The sequence below is a fragment of the Thermobia domestica genome, chromosome 1 (assembly GCF_964235325.1).
Source record: "Thermobia domestica chromosome 1, izTheDome1.hap1.1, whole genome shotgun sequence".
Lineage (NCBI taxonomy): Eukaryota > Metazoa > Arthropoda > Insecta > Zygentoma > Lepismatidae > Thermobia > Thermobia domestica.
Window position 1 is genome coordinate 275,784,606 of NC_137454.1, and position 14,595 is coordinate 275,799,200.

The 14,595-nt window shown below is 34.8% G+C and overlaps 1 protein-coding gene across 2 annotated transcripts in view; it reads left to right on the forward strand.

The window, feature by feature from the left end:
* The first annotated feature begins 1,940 nt into the window (after positions 1 to 1,940).
* ChT (choline transporter) overlaps positions 1,941 to 14,595 on the forward strand; it is a 449,444-nt gene continuing 436,789 nt past the window's right edge. Inside the window, exon 1 of one of the 2 annotated variants that reach the window (XM_081726511.1) lies at positions 1,941 to 3,296. The gene's annotated coding sequence lies outside the window, so the exon portion shown is untranslated. The remainder of the gene's footprint in view (positions 3,297 to 14,595) is intronic. The other variant, XM_081726513.1, reaches the window with a different exon arrangement.

A 14,595-nucleotide genomic window follows, 5' to 3' on the forward strand; every position in this document is an offset into this window, starting at 1 on the left:
ATGAAACAACAATATGTTATGAACTGTGTAGCTCTCATTTTGCACTTTGTTGGTTCGATACCCTCTTGGATTATAATTATTTTGTTGGTAGAAAAGCTGTCAATGACGTTTGCGATTGCAACTGAAACGGATTGTCCCATAAAGGGAGAAGAGCACGAAGAAATCAAGCATGGAGAAAGACGTAGACTGTGTATATTTAAGCGTTAAAATTTTATTCATTCCTTTCTCACATTTTTTTCAGTCTCTCCTTTCTGCCTTCTTCATGCATTATTTTTCTTTCTTGTTTGTGTGAACAAATTGTTAGTTGCCCTGCATGATGACAAATCTATCATGATGATTATTTTCCTTTTCTTTCCATCTCCTAGAAGTGAAAATGAATGGAGTTTATGCCTATCACGTAGTTCTCTAACCATATAATGTTTCACACATTGATTGCCTTACTACTAGACGTAGTGATGATTCTGAACTCGAACTTCACTTAACATACTCGTGTGCACATTTAAGGTTTAATTCATTTCCAAAATATGTAAGCTTCTGGAAATGACATTCGTCTCTCCCATTTCGGGCACTGTGGAATGAATTTTAAAAAAAAGGGACTTGTACTCCTAAATTTAAAAGAAAGGGTTTACCGTTTCTAGTAATCTGAACACCCTTATTTACAGGGAACTTTTTTTGCAATTAAGACGACATCAAAACCACTAATAGGTGTAGGATTTTGAAAATATTTATAATTTCAAAACCAATTTTAATTTTGGTGTTTATAATAGATGTAGATTGAAAAATTGAAAAACGTTTTCAGTTTTCATAACGGAAAATAGACTTTCAGATATTCTATTTTCATAAAATTGAAAGCGTCATGAAATGTGAACAGCTGTTTACAAAATAAAAATGGATCTGGCCAGTGAATTGGTTAAACAACCAGGAAAATATTTTACAGGTATAGGAAAACAAATGACAATAAAACAGCGTTTCTCCTGGGTTGGTCTCCACAAGGACAAAATTTAGATGGCTGCTGAAGGAGTGTGAGCCCCTACTTTTCGGAAACATATATATAAGCAGAGAGAGAGAGAGAGAGAGAGAGAGAGAGAGAGGAGAACGAAAAATATGTGTTTGTTATTGATTGGGATGTAAGTAGAAATCCATTTGAATGATATGCAATAATCTACTAGAAAATTATTTTATTCGAGTAGCCAAGATATTTTGCTTATATTCCTCAGCAGAAGAGGGTCTTTTGTAAACAATAACGAATGACCAATATACTGAAGGCGTTTTGTGTATAGGCACTTCTTATTAATAAATAGATCAATGCTTTTAAATGATACGGAGAGGTTATTAGTCCCCTCTACTCACTCTCGCTCAATATTTCATTTCCTCCCTTCTCCAGAATTCGTGAACCAATCACGGTACAATATCTGACGCGAGTGGATACGTCATAGAGGGAAATGTGCGATCAATACTGTGCTGTTCGTGTTTCTGAACTTTTGAGCAGCTGTCTGCTGTACCAATGGCGAATAGAAAAATAGGCCTAATGTGTTACGAAAAGAAAATTCTATTTGCATTGGAAGGATAGCAAAGACAGATATTAAATTAACGATAATATATTATCATATTGTTTTCAGCAGTACCTGTTTTGCTCTCTAAACATATTTACATTAACTAGTAATAAGAACAATATTACGTTATTTCCGTTTCTTTCTCAACAACTATTTTTTTTCTGAAAAAATTAACAATTAATTTAAAATTTTCGCTTTAAAATTAATTATAATTGTTTGTCGTTGCTTATAAGGATACATTATCTTCTACTTTAAGGCTAATACTTATAAGGCTAGTGGATTTGTTGATCTAATCGTCGTGTGAATCACATCGTATTCTCTCCGATCGCGTGGTACCTGTATCAACTTTAAGGAACGTTTCTAGAATTTGCCGTTAGAGCGCTCTGTTGTGCCAGTATTCCTTAATTGTGGGTTGTATTATACAAGTCTGAAGTGTTTCTTTTCCCTTCGACGTATTACATGAAAATATCTGATAAAAAGTATACTTATATAAACAGCTAAGTCAATACAATTTGACTTTTAGTAGTTTTCATCTCTTAACTAAGTAAAGAAATAGTACGTGAATATGTTCTATTGATGAATTCAAGTGTGTTTTAAAGAAGTCAATATATGTGTGCAGTGATTTTTTTCTTTAGAAATACGTAGCTCCGAAAATTCAATTTTACAAATTGAAATTCCGATTTCCTCTTCTACTACTTGAACACGGATTGGTTGTGTGGAAGTGTTTTTGCGTTCTAAAGTTATAGTATTTCTCGTTGTCGTTTTAGCAGCAGTTTAGTAGACAAAATTATAAATACAGTAATATTAATCATATCTCCATACACATAGTGTTAATAAACTGCTAGTAAACGTTTGTGAACGAGAAAAAAAAAATAGGTTAATTTTTTCATCGAAATATCGTATAATTTGATTTCGGAAAAATAGTCCCGTTGTCAATGTTTTGTCAATGTGTGCCCTAGGGTTTAGAACAAAAAACACCCCTTCTCAAAAGACATCTCTTCGCTGGGGTGATTGTTGCTTGGAAATTATTGATTCAACGATTCTATATTTTGGATATGAAGTAAAAATTTTATTGCATTGACAAATATATATAAGGAAATTCTCAATACTGTGGTCCGATAAGTCCAAAGAAATTACGAATCTAGTACGACTTCAACATACCAGACATAACGAAAAAAAGTACAAAAGGAAATGTCATAGAGAAAACTACTAATAATTACTAAACCAGTATTATTTACAAAAATATATTTTGGAAATATACTCCTTTAATATATAAGAACCGAAGTAGTTGCCAGTCAGGGATTAGTGATAATATTGCTCCAAATTATTTTTAAATATAAGAATCATTTCTAGCATAGGCATCGGAATATTTTTGTTAGTGCAAAAGTTCCTTGTTTGTTTTGAATTCGGAACATATCGGAAATCTTATCAGATAAATGAAGGTAGTTTAAATCAACAGTCTTATTCAATTCAAAGGTAAATTAGTGTTCATTAAAATATAACAATAAAAAACACAAATGTGCAAAATAAGTGTATATTTAAATAGAAAGTTGTGAGTTTATTTTTGTGGTAATCTGACAATATTTTCGAGTATTTTATATGTGAAATTGAAGTTTATTTTTGTGTGCTATTGCTATCGTCTAATAGAAAAAACCTTGAAAGAAGAAACATACAAACGTTTTAACACAAAAATACAACATACTATTTAAAATTATTGAGAAGACAACCTCTTAAGATTATCAGGTAAGTAGACTATGTACATATTATTTACACGTAGACTTATGCATTTCCAATTTGATATTACCAAACGTATTGTAGTTGTCATTAGTAAATTACTATATAAGAAAGGATTTTCCAATGCAAATCAAATACTACACAATTAATTAAGTCTGTTTTTTTAAATAAAATAATCCATTTACTGGTGACCCACATTAGCTGCCTATTGTCATAGAAATAAGTAGAAACACATGGTAGTCAATAGCCAAAATAATCTTTATTAGCGGCTCGGGGTCCGACGTGATAGACAGCACTCCCTTTGAAAATGATTTACTGGATGAAATTGGTTTGTATCAATATGTACACTCATGTCCAAAATGATTGTCGCATATCCATAACAGTTCTGTCGTGCGAATATAATTGGATAATGATATCGCATTGTACTTTTAACACTCCTACTATGTGTATAATCGACAGAGATATATATGTGATAAATTTTATGTCAAAAGAGCTGTAAATAACTATAACGAGAAACACTTTTCTTGTCCATTTAGCAACATTTTGCTATACTCATTCTAATTTTCGTATTTATGATTTTTTAAATGAAATTTACCACAAATATACGGTACATTTCTCAAGTATACACATAGTAACAGTATTAAAAGTACCATGCGATATAATTATTCAATTATATTCGCACAACAAGGCTGTTATAGATATGCGACAATCATTTTGGACGTGAGTGAAACATTATTTTATTTTGAAAGTGTACCTGGAAGTTGAGAGAAAATCTTTAGTGTGTAATTGTTTTTAATTACATTATCTTTTTTCCAGTTTATTGGAATTTAAAAAAAAAGTTACATACAACTGTTACCATTTCTGCTCATATAAATAACTGTTGAATGAATTATAAATATCTTTACAGATAATTAATCTTAATTTTTAGGTATTTTGTATAGAATAAGGTCAGAGTTTGTGAAATTTAAAAAGAGTGAAGCATTTGAATTATTTATTTTATGACAATGAGAAACGAATCTATTATTTTGTTACGCATTATTTCCGGTATGAATCCTGTTCAGTCTTATTATCTTTTTTACCATATGCAAATTCATCATAGTCATTATATCATCTTAGCGATATTAAATAGTTCATTTTCTGTCGTAATGCGGTTTATTTATATAGAAATTTCAAATTTGTACTGTGTAAAAATTAATTTAAATGCTCCTTCTTATCCTCTGTTCGTATGTTTACTATCTTTATACTACGTATGTATTGTATCGTTTGGACTCATATGTTTGCCATCTTTTTACTACGTATGTATTGTATCGTTTGGACTCAATCTTAATTCTAAAAGTCATCATTGGATTCAAAGCCATCCAGTACTCTGGAGATGTGGGAGATACGATCCTGCTGTTTATGGATCGACTCAAAACTTGCGTGTAACAATATCTGGAATTGAATTTTTGGAGACATTCGTCCAAAAAGAGGAAATGAGACGACAGATTCATTAAAAGAAACTTAAAAATCTTACGAATTTCTCTGGAAACCATAAATTTGAGTAACATGTACTTCTTTCTTGTGATTATAATGAACGACCCTGCAAGATACAACTTGATTTTCAAACTACACTAAATTTAGCTTTCCCCACTAAATCTGTCAAAATTCAATAGACCCATATAACGAGATGCAAGTAGTGAAACATTACCACTGCTACGAAAAATTAGACATTCGGGATTTCTATCTGGAAATACATCAAATTTGATCTGCTTTTCTGTTGAATATTTGGTTTTCGCTGTCAAAGAAAAGAATTGATTTTCTTCGTGTGCAAAATAAATAACATATCCAATGATGGAATTTGAAGAGGGTGTTTGAATGTTTCCAAACCATTAGTTTAAACGTGAGTTTCTGTACCCGTTTAACGGTTACGTTTCTCGTGGTTTCATGATAGAGATGGGGACAAGAGTTAGAAAAGAAGAATACTTTACATCTTGCGAAACTCCGTATCTACCGGGGAATGTATGGACTCCAGCTATAGCCTTACGGAGATAAGGTCAAATGAAGGAGCACATAAACATTTGAGAGGAACAGCCATTTCTCCTGTTTACTTGTCCTCAGTTACCTTAATTTAAGTATAGTTACCTTATTTGCCGGAGCGTATGTACTGATGGGATGACCTTGTACGAGTACTGTATAACCGACTTTGCGTTGTCACTACTGGAGGGATAGCTCGAAACTGTCTGAAATTTTGAGGTCACTTTTGAAGATAGTACTTGTCACAAGCTTATTAGATTCATCAGTTCTACAAGGGTGGAAGGAGTTCAATTAGCCATATCAAATATTTTTCAAATTAACCTATTCTTCTTGCTCGAGGAATATTTATGCTAAGAAGTAAATTAACATAGAGACTTCCTGCATTTCCTTGAAACAGTCAAACGTAGGTAAATGTACAGGTATGAAACGCGTCGTTTTTTTAAAATATACTATTCATCATAGTATAATGCATACACAATGTCATAGACAATACATAAAGTCTTAATGAACTTCCTCGACAAACTTTAACATGTAATTCCTTACATCAGAATAGGACAAAGAAGTTCATATGCACCTAAGGTGGATACAGTAGTTTCAGAGCTAGTGATTTCAACAATGTGAAATTCAACATGCGGTATTCAATGCTGGAAAAACCTTAGAATTATAGTCCATATCAGTGTATAGGAATTCTATAGTGTAAAGAAAAGTACAGAACACATAGCCACGAATACGATTTAGATTGGCCAAACGCAGATAATGGTTTAATGTTGAATCACTTTGTCGTAGAGTTGTTGTATAAACACAATTCTTGAAATAAGCCCTTTGAAATATCCACAAATTAACACAGGAACAATGTTTAAATTTATTTTATGACTGTCTTGTTTATGGTGTTTTATATTGACGTCTCCATATTCATCAGTCCTACAAGGGTGGAAGGAGTTCAATAAGCGTGGCCATTTTGTACACTAATTATGTATAATTTAGATTAGGACTCATATGAAGTCACTTTCACTTCATAGTAGAACGTAGCAGAAACGTAAACGAGCTGAATAAAATTGAATGCATAAAATTCTTTTTGGTCTTTAGTAATAAGATCCAATTGGTATCAACTATAGTGTGATTTACTTAGATACAGTTAGATCAACGTTGTATAATTTGTATTACGGTTTGCGTAAGAGAATTTCGTTTATACGTCTTGAAATTCAAAATATAAATTTATTTTGGAAATTGTGTCGTATTTCTGGCCATTCGTAATGACGTCTTCGCATTCTAAGTGCGTTTCAAATAGAGTGGGTTTTATGTAGGTTACTATTGTATAATTTCGTTACGATTCTCGTAAGGTAACTGCCGGTTTAGATGTCTTATGATAAGGGAGTTAAAAGCTGAATGTATAAAATAATTTTTGAAAATGTCTCGTATTCTTCCTATCTTGTAATAAGCCCCATATTCAAGTAATTGTGAATCAGAGTACGATTTTTATAGATTAATATAATACAATTTAGATATCGAATCTCGTAACATCAGTACCAGTTTATAGGTTCTAATGATAAACGAACTGAAATTAAAGAACCCCACACAATCCTTGTGGAAATTGGATTTCCGTGGAATTGCTTGAAACCGTGATATGTTGTAGATATTGTAATCCTGAGAAAAAGTTTCAATGAACACAAACATAAGGTCCCTTTTTTGAAAACAGCTGAAGATAATATTCTGGATTTCGGTAAAAATTCATTCGATTGAACAAGATCATTTGCACGTGATGAAGTTTCGTTGTTTCTGAGTGTCGCATTGTCTAACTGAAGAAGAGATGACTCAATGTATGATATGGTGCTAAGACATGTTACAAATGCTTGATAAGGGACAATATGTGAACAACAGCGTGACAGCTCACGACACTTCGTTGTACTATTACGTGTCGTATGAAGTCTCGATTAAGACTCAGAACTAAGTTTGTCTTTTATGATGAAGATACACAAGTAGCTAAGAGAAAATCCAGATCAGTAAAAGTGATAGTTGTATTCTTCATATCGGGTGGAATTTTGAAGCGTGTTGCTTTGAAGAGTAAAAAGACAGTCTCTGCTGAGTGGTACACTGAACAGTGATAGCGTAATGACATTGAATGTATGAAGAACGTATGACAAAATTCAACAATCGAAACCTGTTTCCTACATCAGGACAATGTTGCAGCTACCTACAATGCTCCAGGATCCTACACCGAATATTTGACCACCATAGAACTGAAATTTCTTTAGCACCTTCCTTATAGTATAGACTTTGTTCCTGCTATTTTACCGTATTCACGTATGTAAAAATGAGGCTAAGAGGGAGCAAGTTTTCCAGTGATTAGAATCACAAGTGCGCGCACTAACTAGTAAAACTTACCAGATTTGCTCTAATGACTAGTTTCGTGGGATGGAGAGAAGTGTTGAATATGATGGAAATTCTCTTGAAAAACGATAGATATAGAACTCATTCGTGACTAAGCAGTTAGTATTACTGGTGGACACAAAAACGAAAAATTTTCAAAAAAACGATTTCTGTTTTTCACCAAAACCGGTTTCAGTTTTCTTCAAAACCGGCTCGGTTTTCACCGATACTGGTTATAACTTTTCTCCAAAACCGGTTCCTGTTTTTTTCAAAATTTGTTCTATTTCTGACCAGAATAGTGTTTTGTAGTTCTCCGGAAACCGAATATGCTTCCACAGAAATAGATTTTTGTCTTCCAAAATTTTTCAGCGAAACCGGTTTTTGGAAAAATCGAAATTGGTTTCAGTGAAAATTGAACCGGTTTTAAAGAAAACTGAAATGTTGGTTTTTCGGGTTTCGATTTTTCTGGAAACCGGTTTCCTGTTTTTATATAAAAAACGGTTTTACCCATCCCTAGTTAGTATACAATCCTCTGGCGTAAAAGACCTAGTTTCGATACTCATTGCGAGCTCGTGTCCTTCGCAATCGACGTTAATCAGTAGGTCCAACACGTCTCATGTAGCCTCGTTGCTGAAGGGAATGCAAAACTCATTAAAAATAAATAAACAGAACTAAATCGCAAAATTTGTCTAAAAACTTTTATAGTCTATATTATATGTGATTTTCTTTTCAGAGAATCTGTTCTGTCGGGATAGTTGTCAGATTTGTAAAAGAATTTAAATGCAATCATGAAATCAGGTAGGAGGATATATGAACGGAATGATACACATTGGGGAAGTTTTCCTGTTTAAAAATATAATTACTAACATCACGGTTTTTTTTAGAGAACTTCAGTATTTATATCGTATCTAAACTTATTATTGAACGTTTTTCATGAGTGTAAAATTTCAGCCAGTCACTGGTCCAGGTAGGGAGCTGTGCCAGGCCCCTCACCCAGAATTTAAAGTCTGCCATAGAGCACAATATATATATAAGTTTAGAATAAGGACAGCTTTCTCTAGACGCCAACGTTGCTTTGGCTTATTTCTGACAGTTGAATTTGTAGTTTAGAAAGGGAAAAATGAAGCGCATGAGCACCCACCGTGAGGGTATGCAGTACTCCCTTAATTCATTGGTACCAGTCTTGAGAAGTGGATGATCTGTAGGTATTTTCTTCATCTCGGGTTGATGTTCGCTTCTGTACAACAGCCTGCTATTGAGCACGTCTATCTTGTTTTATCTGATGTCCAAGTCCGAAAATATATGTGTAAAAAAAATTGAACAAAGGAATAGAAAATAAAGTAAAATAAAATCTCAAATGTAAAATAATCTGCACAGTTTCTTGTCTTGTGGGCTTTCGGAATCCTTTTTATCTTTTAGTTCGAATTTGTCTTTTTCCGGGGCCATGCATTTCTGTTGAATGCAATTGTTTTCTTGAAACCGAATACAACTTCAGTTCGTGCTTAAGGGATAGCCAGCGCAGTAGGGCAACTTCTCGCAAGCGCCTGGTGTGAAAATGCGTCTCTCAAACACATTTTCTTTTCACAAATGCATATTTTAATCCTCTCGAAAAAAACACAAACGAAAATAAAATAAGACATAATCTGAAGTTGTATATAGTGTGGAAATACCAAGTATCCAGATGTCTGCAATCCAGTATTTTGGAATTAAATATGTTGATGTGCCAATGCCCAAGCAAAACATCCGATTGCTGTTAAGGGACTGTCTGCTATCCTCATTAAAAAAGTTCTTTCTTAAGCGCCAGAACACGTGCCCTGTTCTACATGAGAACAAGTTACACCAGCTCGTCGTATAATGCGAGTGCTGCTCTTTGTGCTCTTTATGAAATTGTGGACAGGGTATTCATATATTCATTCGAAAACACCAAAATCTACAAATGTTCGTAAGCCACCTGTACTTTCCACAAAATCTAACATGGTGGAAAATGGAAAAATGGACACAGAGTGGACGGTACTAGGTCAAAGTGGAAGGGTTCGATCAAACGTGGTCTTAATTATGGTGAATCTTCGTATAACCTCAATTGGAACAGTAGTCACATGAGGAATTGATGCAACTTTTCAGACCACTTACCAGTTTTGTCCGGAGGAAACTCATTTCAGGCCTAATCATTTTTCTCTTATTTATAATAGTGCTGGTCGGTTTGTTAGCAGTGTAGTCACATGTCTCCGATTTTCAGATTCTCAACAATTTCACATAGATTTCCGGACTGGAAACTGTTCCGGTGCGAGTTTTCTTCACTCGCCGGCTTACCATTTGTTCCTGATACATAAGTTTTTACGAACCCTAATCTTCTTAAGGTTTATCAGCTTAAATGACAGTCTCTTTTGTTCAAATCTTAAAGACTATTACAGACTGTGGGGCTTTGTCCACACGACAATCGGGGACGTCAGGTTACTGACTTTGTATACACGACTCCAAAAGTGCATTACCACCTGCGATTCTCCTTTTCCTGCAATAGCAGGCAACCCAGAAATTCGGCGATTGGGTTGGTTGTGAATTCGAAAGGCGTTGGACCAAACCTCAATTTTGTAACAAATATATCAGTGTGGCAAACTGCAAATAACAGAATAAAACGAACTATTAAAAATGACAATTTCATTATCGTGGCGGAGTTGGATGACATCAAAAGTTACAACATGATCTTACTTAAGCAGTTCAAACAACATGAATGGCAAGAAACACATATCACAGGAAAGCATTTATCTCCTCCCCCCGCAATAAAAAATAATCTCATAAAAAAGAAAATAGTTACATAATGTGAAGGTTTAATGTAAAAGCCTCACCAAATATTTTGAAAGTTGACGACGGAAAGGAAACAAGAACTGAATCTAAGTGCATGTGAATGAATTGAGCACAGATATTGCAGACGTAAAATGAGGATACGGGTATCGAATTTTCTTTAAAAAAAAATGTTGGGTGGGGCATGGCCCCCTCCAAACCTTTGATCACGAAATACGAAAAGTGCTAGTAATACTATGTCAAATGTGTGTAAAGGACGTGAAGAATTGCAACGAAATTTAGGTATAGAGAATACGCGAAAAAAAGGAATACGTTTTTTGATTTTTTGCGGAAAAACGGTTTCAGGGGGCTAAAGAACTCACCCCAAACTTTTGAAAGTTAATGCCCGAAAGATAAGAAGTAAACCGAAGTGAATGAAATTTTGAACACATATTGTCGACATAAAATGTGGATATACAGGTTTCGTATTTATCTGGAAAAGACGGTTAGGTGGGGCACGGCCCCTCCAATCATTTGATCATGAAATATCAAAAGTGATACTAACTGTATGTCAAATGTGTGTAAAGGGCATGAAGAATTGCAACGAAACTTTGTGTATGGACAATACGCAAGAAATAAACGAATACAGGTTTTTATGTTCTGTGGAAAAACGATTTTAGGGGGCAAAAGTTCCCACGCAAAATTTTTAAAGCTGATGCCCGAAAGGTAAGAAGAAGTAAATCGAAGTGAATGAAATTGTGAACAGAGATAGCAGACGTAAAATGAGGATTGGGTTTCGTATTTTCTTGAAAAAAAAAATGTTGGGTGGGGCATGGACCCCTCCAAACAGTTGATCACGGAATATGAAAAGTGCTAGTAACACTATGTCAAATGTGTTTAAAAGACATGAAGAATTGCAACGAAATTTCAGTACGCAAAAGCAAAGAATACGGTTTTTTTGTTTTCTGTGGAAAAACGGTTTCAGGGGCAAAAGAACCCACCCCAAACTTTTGAAAGCTTAGGCTCGAAAGATAAGAAGAAGTGAATCAAAATGAATGAAATTTTGCACAGGTATTGTAGGCATAAAATGTGAGTATACGGGCTTCGTATTTACCTGGAAAAGACGGTTAGGTGGGGCACAGATCCCCCAAACATTTGATCACGAAATATGAGAAACGCTAGTTACCGTATGTCAGATGCGTGTAACGACATCAAGAATTGCAACATAACTTCGTGTATGGACCATACGCAAAAAAAAAACAAAGGAATATTGTTTTTTTAATTTTCTGTGGAAAAATGATTTTAGGGGTCAAACGTCCCCACGCAACATTTTGAAAGCTGACGCACGAAAGGCAAGAAGAAGTGAACCTAAGTGAATGAAATTCTGAACAGATTGCAGACGTAAAATGAGGATACTGGCTTCGTATTTTCCTAAAAAAAAAAAAAAGGTTGTGTGGGGTACGGACCCCTCCAAAATTTTGATCACGAAATATCAAAAGTTCTAGTAACAGTATATCAGATGTGTGTAACGACATCAAGAATTGCAACATAACTTCGTGTATGGACCATACGCAAAAAACAAAGAAATATTGTTTTTTTACTTTCTACGTAAACTCGGTTTCAGTAGGCAAAAGTACCCAACCCAAACTTTTGAAAGTTGGCGCCTGAAGGATAAAAGGAAGTGAACCGAAGTGAAAGAAATTTTGCACACATATTGTAGACATAAAATATTGGTATACGGGTTTCGTATTTACCTGAAAAAGACGGTTAGGTGGGGCACGGACCCCTCCAATCATTTGATCACGAAATATCAAATGTTCTGGTAAAAGTATGTCAGATGTGTGAAACGACATGAAGAATCACAACGTAGCTTTCTGTATGGACAATACGCAAAAAATAAACGAATACGAGTTTTTATGTTCTGTGGAAGAACGATTTTACGGGGCGAAAGTCCCCACGCAAAATTTTTAAAGCTGACGCACGAAAATCAAGAAGATGTGAACCGAAGTGAATTAAATTGTAAACAGAGATTGCAGACGTAAAATGAGGATACGGGTTTCGTATTTTCCTGATAAAAAAGTTGTATGGGGCACGGACCCTTCCAAACCTTTCATCACGAAATATGAGAAGTGCTAGTAACACTATGCCAAATGTGAGTAAAGAACACGAAAAATTGCAACGAAACTTTACGTATAGAGAATACGCGAAAAAAAGGAATACGTTTTTTTTATTTTCTGCGGAAAAATTCTTTCAGGGGCAACAGAACCCACCCCAAGCTTTTGAAAGTTGACGCCCGAAAGATAAGAAGAAGTGAATCAAAATGAATGAAATTTTGCACAGATATTGTAGGCATAAAATGTGAGTATACGGGTTTCGTATTTACCTGAAAAAGACGGTTAGGTGGGGCACGGAGCCCCCAAACATTTGATCACGAAATATCAAAAGTTCTAGTAACAGTATATCAGATATGTGTAACGACATCAAGAATTGCAACATAACTTCGTGTATGGACCATACGCAAAAAACAAAGAAATATTGTTTTTTTTCTTTCTACGAAAAAGCGGTTTCAGGAGGAAAAAGTACCCACCCCAAACTTTTGAAAATTTACGCCCGAAAGATAAGAAGTGAACCAAAGTGAATGAAATTTTGCACATATTGTAGACATAAAATGTGCTCATGCAGGTTTCGTATTTACCTGAAAAAAAAAAAGGTTGTGTGGGGTACGAACCCCTCCAAACTTTTGATCACGAAATATGAAAGGTGCTAGTAACACTATGTCAAATGTGTGTAAAGCACATAAAAAATTGCAACGAATCTTCAGGTATAGACAATACGCACAAAACAAAGGAATACCGTTTTGTTTTTACTTTCTACGGGAAAGCGGTATCAGGGAGCAAAAGTACCCTCCCCAAACTTTTGAAAGTTGACGCCCGAAAGATAAGAAGAAGTGAATCAAAATGAATGAAATTTTGCACAGATATTATAGGCATAAAATGTGAGTATACGGGTTTCGTATTTACCTGAAAAAGACGGTTAGGTGGGGCTCGGACCCCCCAAACATTTGATCACGAAATATCAAAGGTTCTAGTAACAGTATGTCAGATGTGTGTAACGACATCAAAAATTGCAACATAACTTCGTGAATGGACCATACGCAAAAAACAAAGGAATATTGTTTTTTTTTTTTTTTTTTACTTTCTACGGAAAAGTGGTTTCAGGAGGCAAAAGTACAGACACCAAACTTTTGAAAATTTACGCCCGAAAGATAAGAAGTGAACCAAAGTAAATGAAATTTTGCACATATTGTAAACAGAAAATGTGCTTATGCGGGTTTCGTATTTACCTAGAAAAGACGGTTAGGTGGTGCGCGGACCCTTCCAAACATTTGACCAGGTAATATCAAAAGTGATAGTAACATGTCAGATATGTGTAAAGGACATGAAGAATTACAACGAAACTTTGTGTATGGACAACACGCAAAAATAAATGAATCAGGGGTTTTATATTCAGTGGAAAAAAACTATTTTAAGGGGCAAAAGCTCCCCCCCCCAAAATGTTGAAATTTTACGCCCGAAAGGCAAGAAGAAGTAGCCCAAAGTGAATGAAATTGCGAAAAGATATTGCAGACATCTAATTAAAGAATATGGGTTTCGTATTTTCCTGGAAGAAACGGTTGGGTGGGGACGGAACCCTCCAAACATTTGAACAAGAAATATCAAAAGTGCTAGTATCAGTATGTCAGATGTGTGCAAAGGACATGACGAATTGCAGCGAAAGTTTGTGTATGGACAATACGCGAAAAATAGACGAATACGAGTTTTTAATTTTCTGTAGAAAAACGGTTTTAGGGGGCAAAAGCTCGCATCGAAAATTTTGAAAGTTGACGCCCGAAAGGCAAATAGAAGTTAACCGAACTGAATGGAATTGTGAACAGATATCGCAGACGTAAAATGAGGGTACGGGTTTCGTATTTTCATGGAAAAAACGATTGGGTTGTGCACGGACCTCTCCAAACCTTTGGTCACGGAATATGAAAAGAGTTAGAAACACTAGGTCAAATGTGTGTAAAGGAGATGGAGAATTTGCTGCAAAACTTTACATGCTGACAATACGCAAAAAATAAATGAAAGCGGGTTTTTATTTTCTGCGG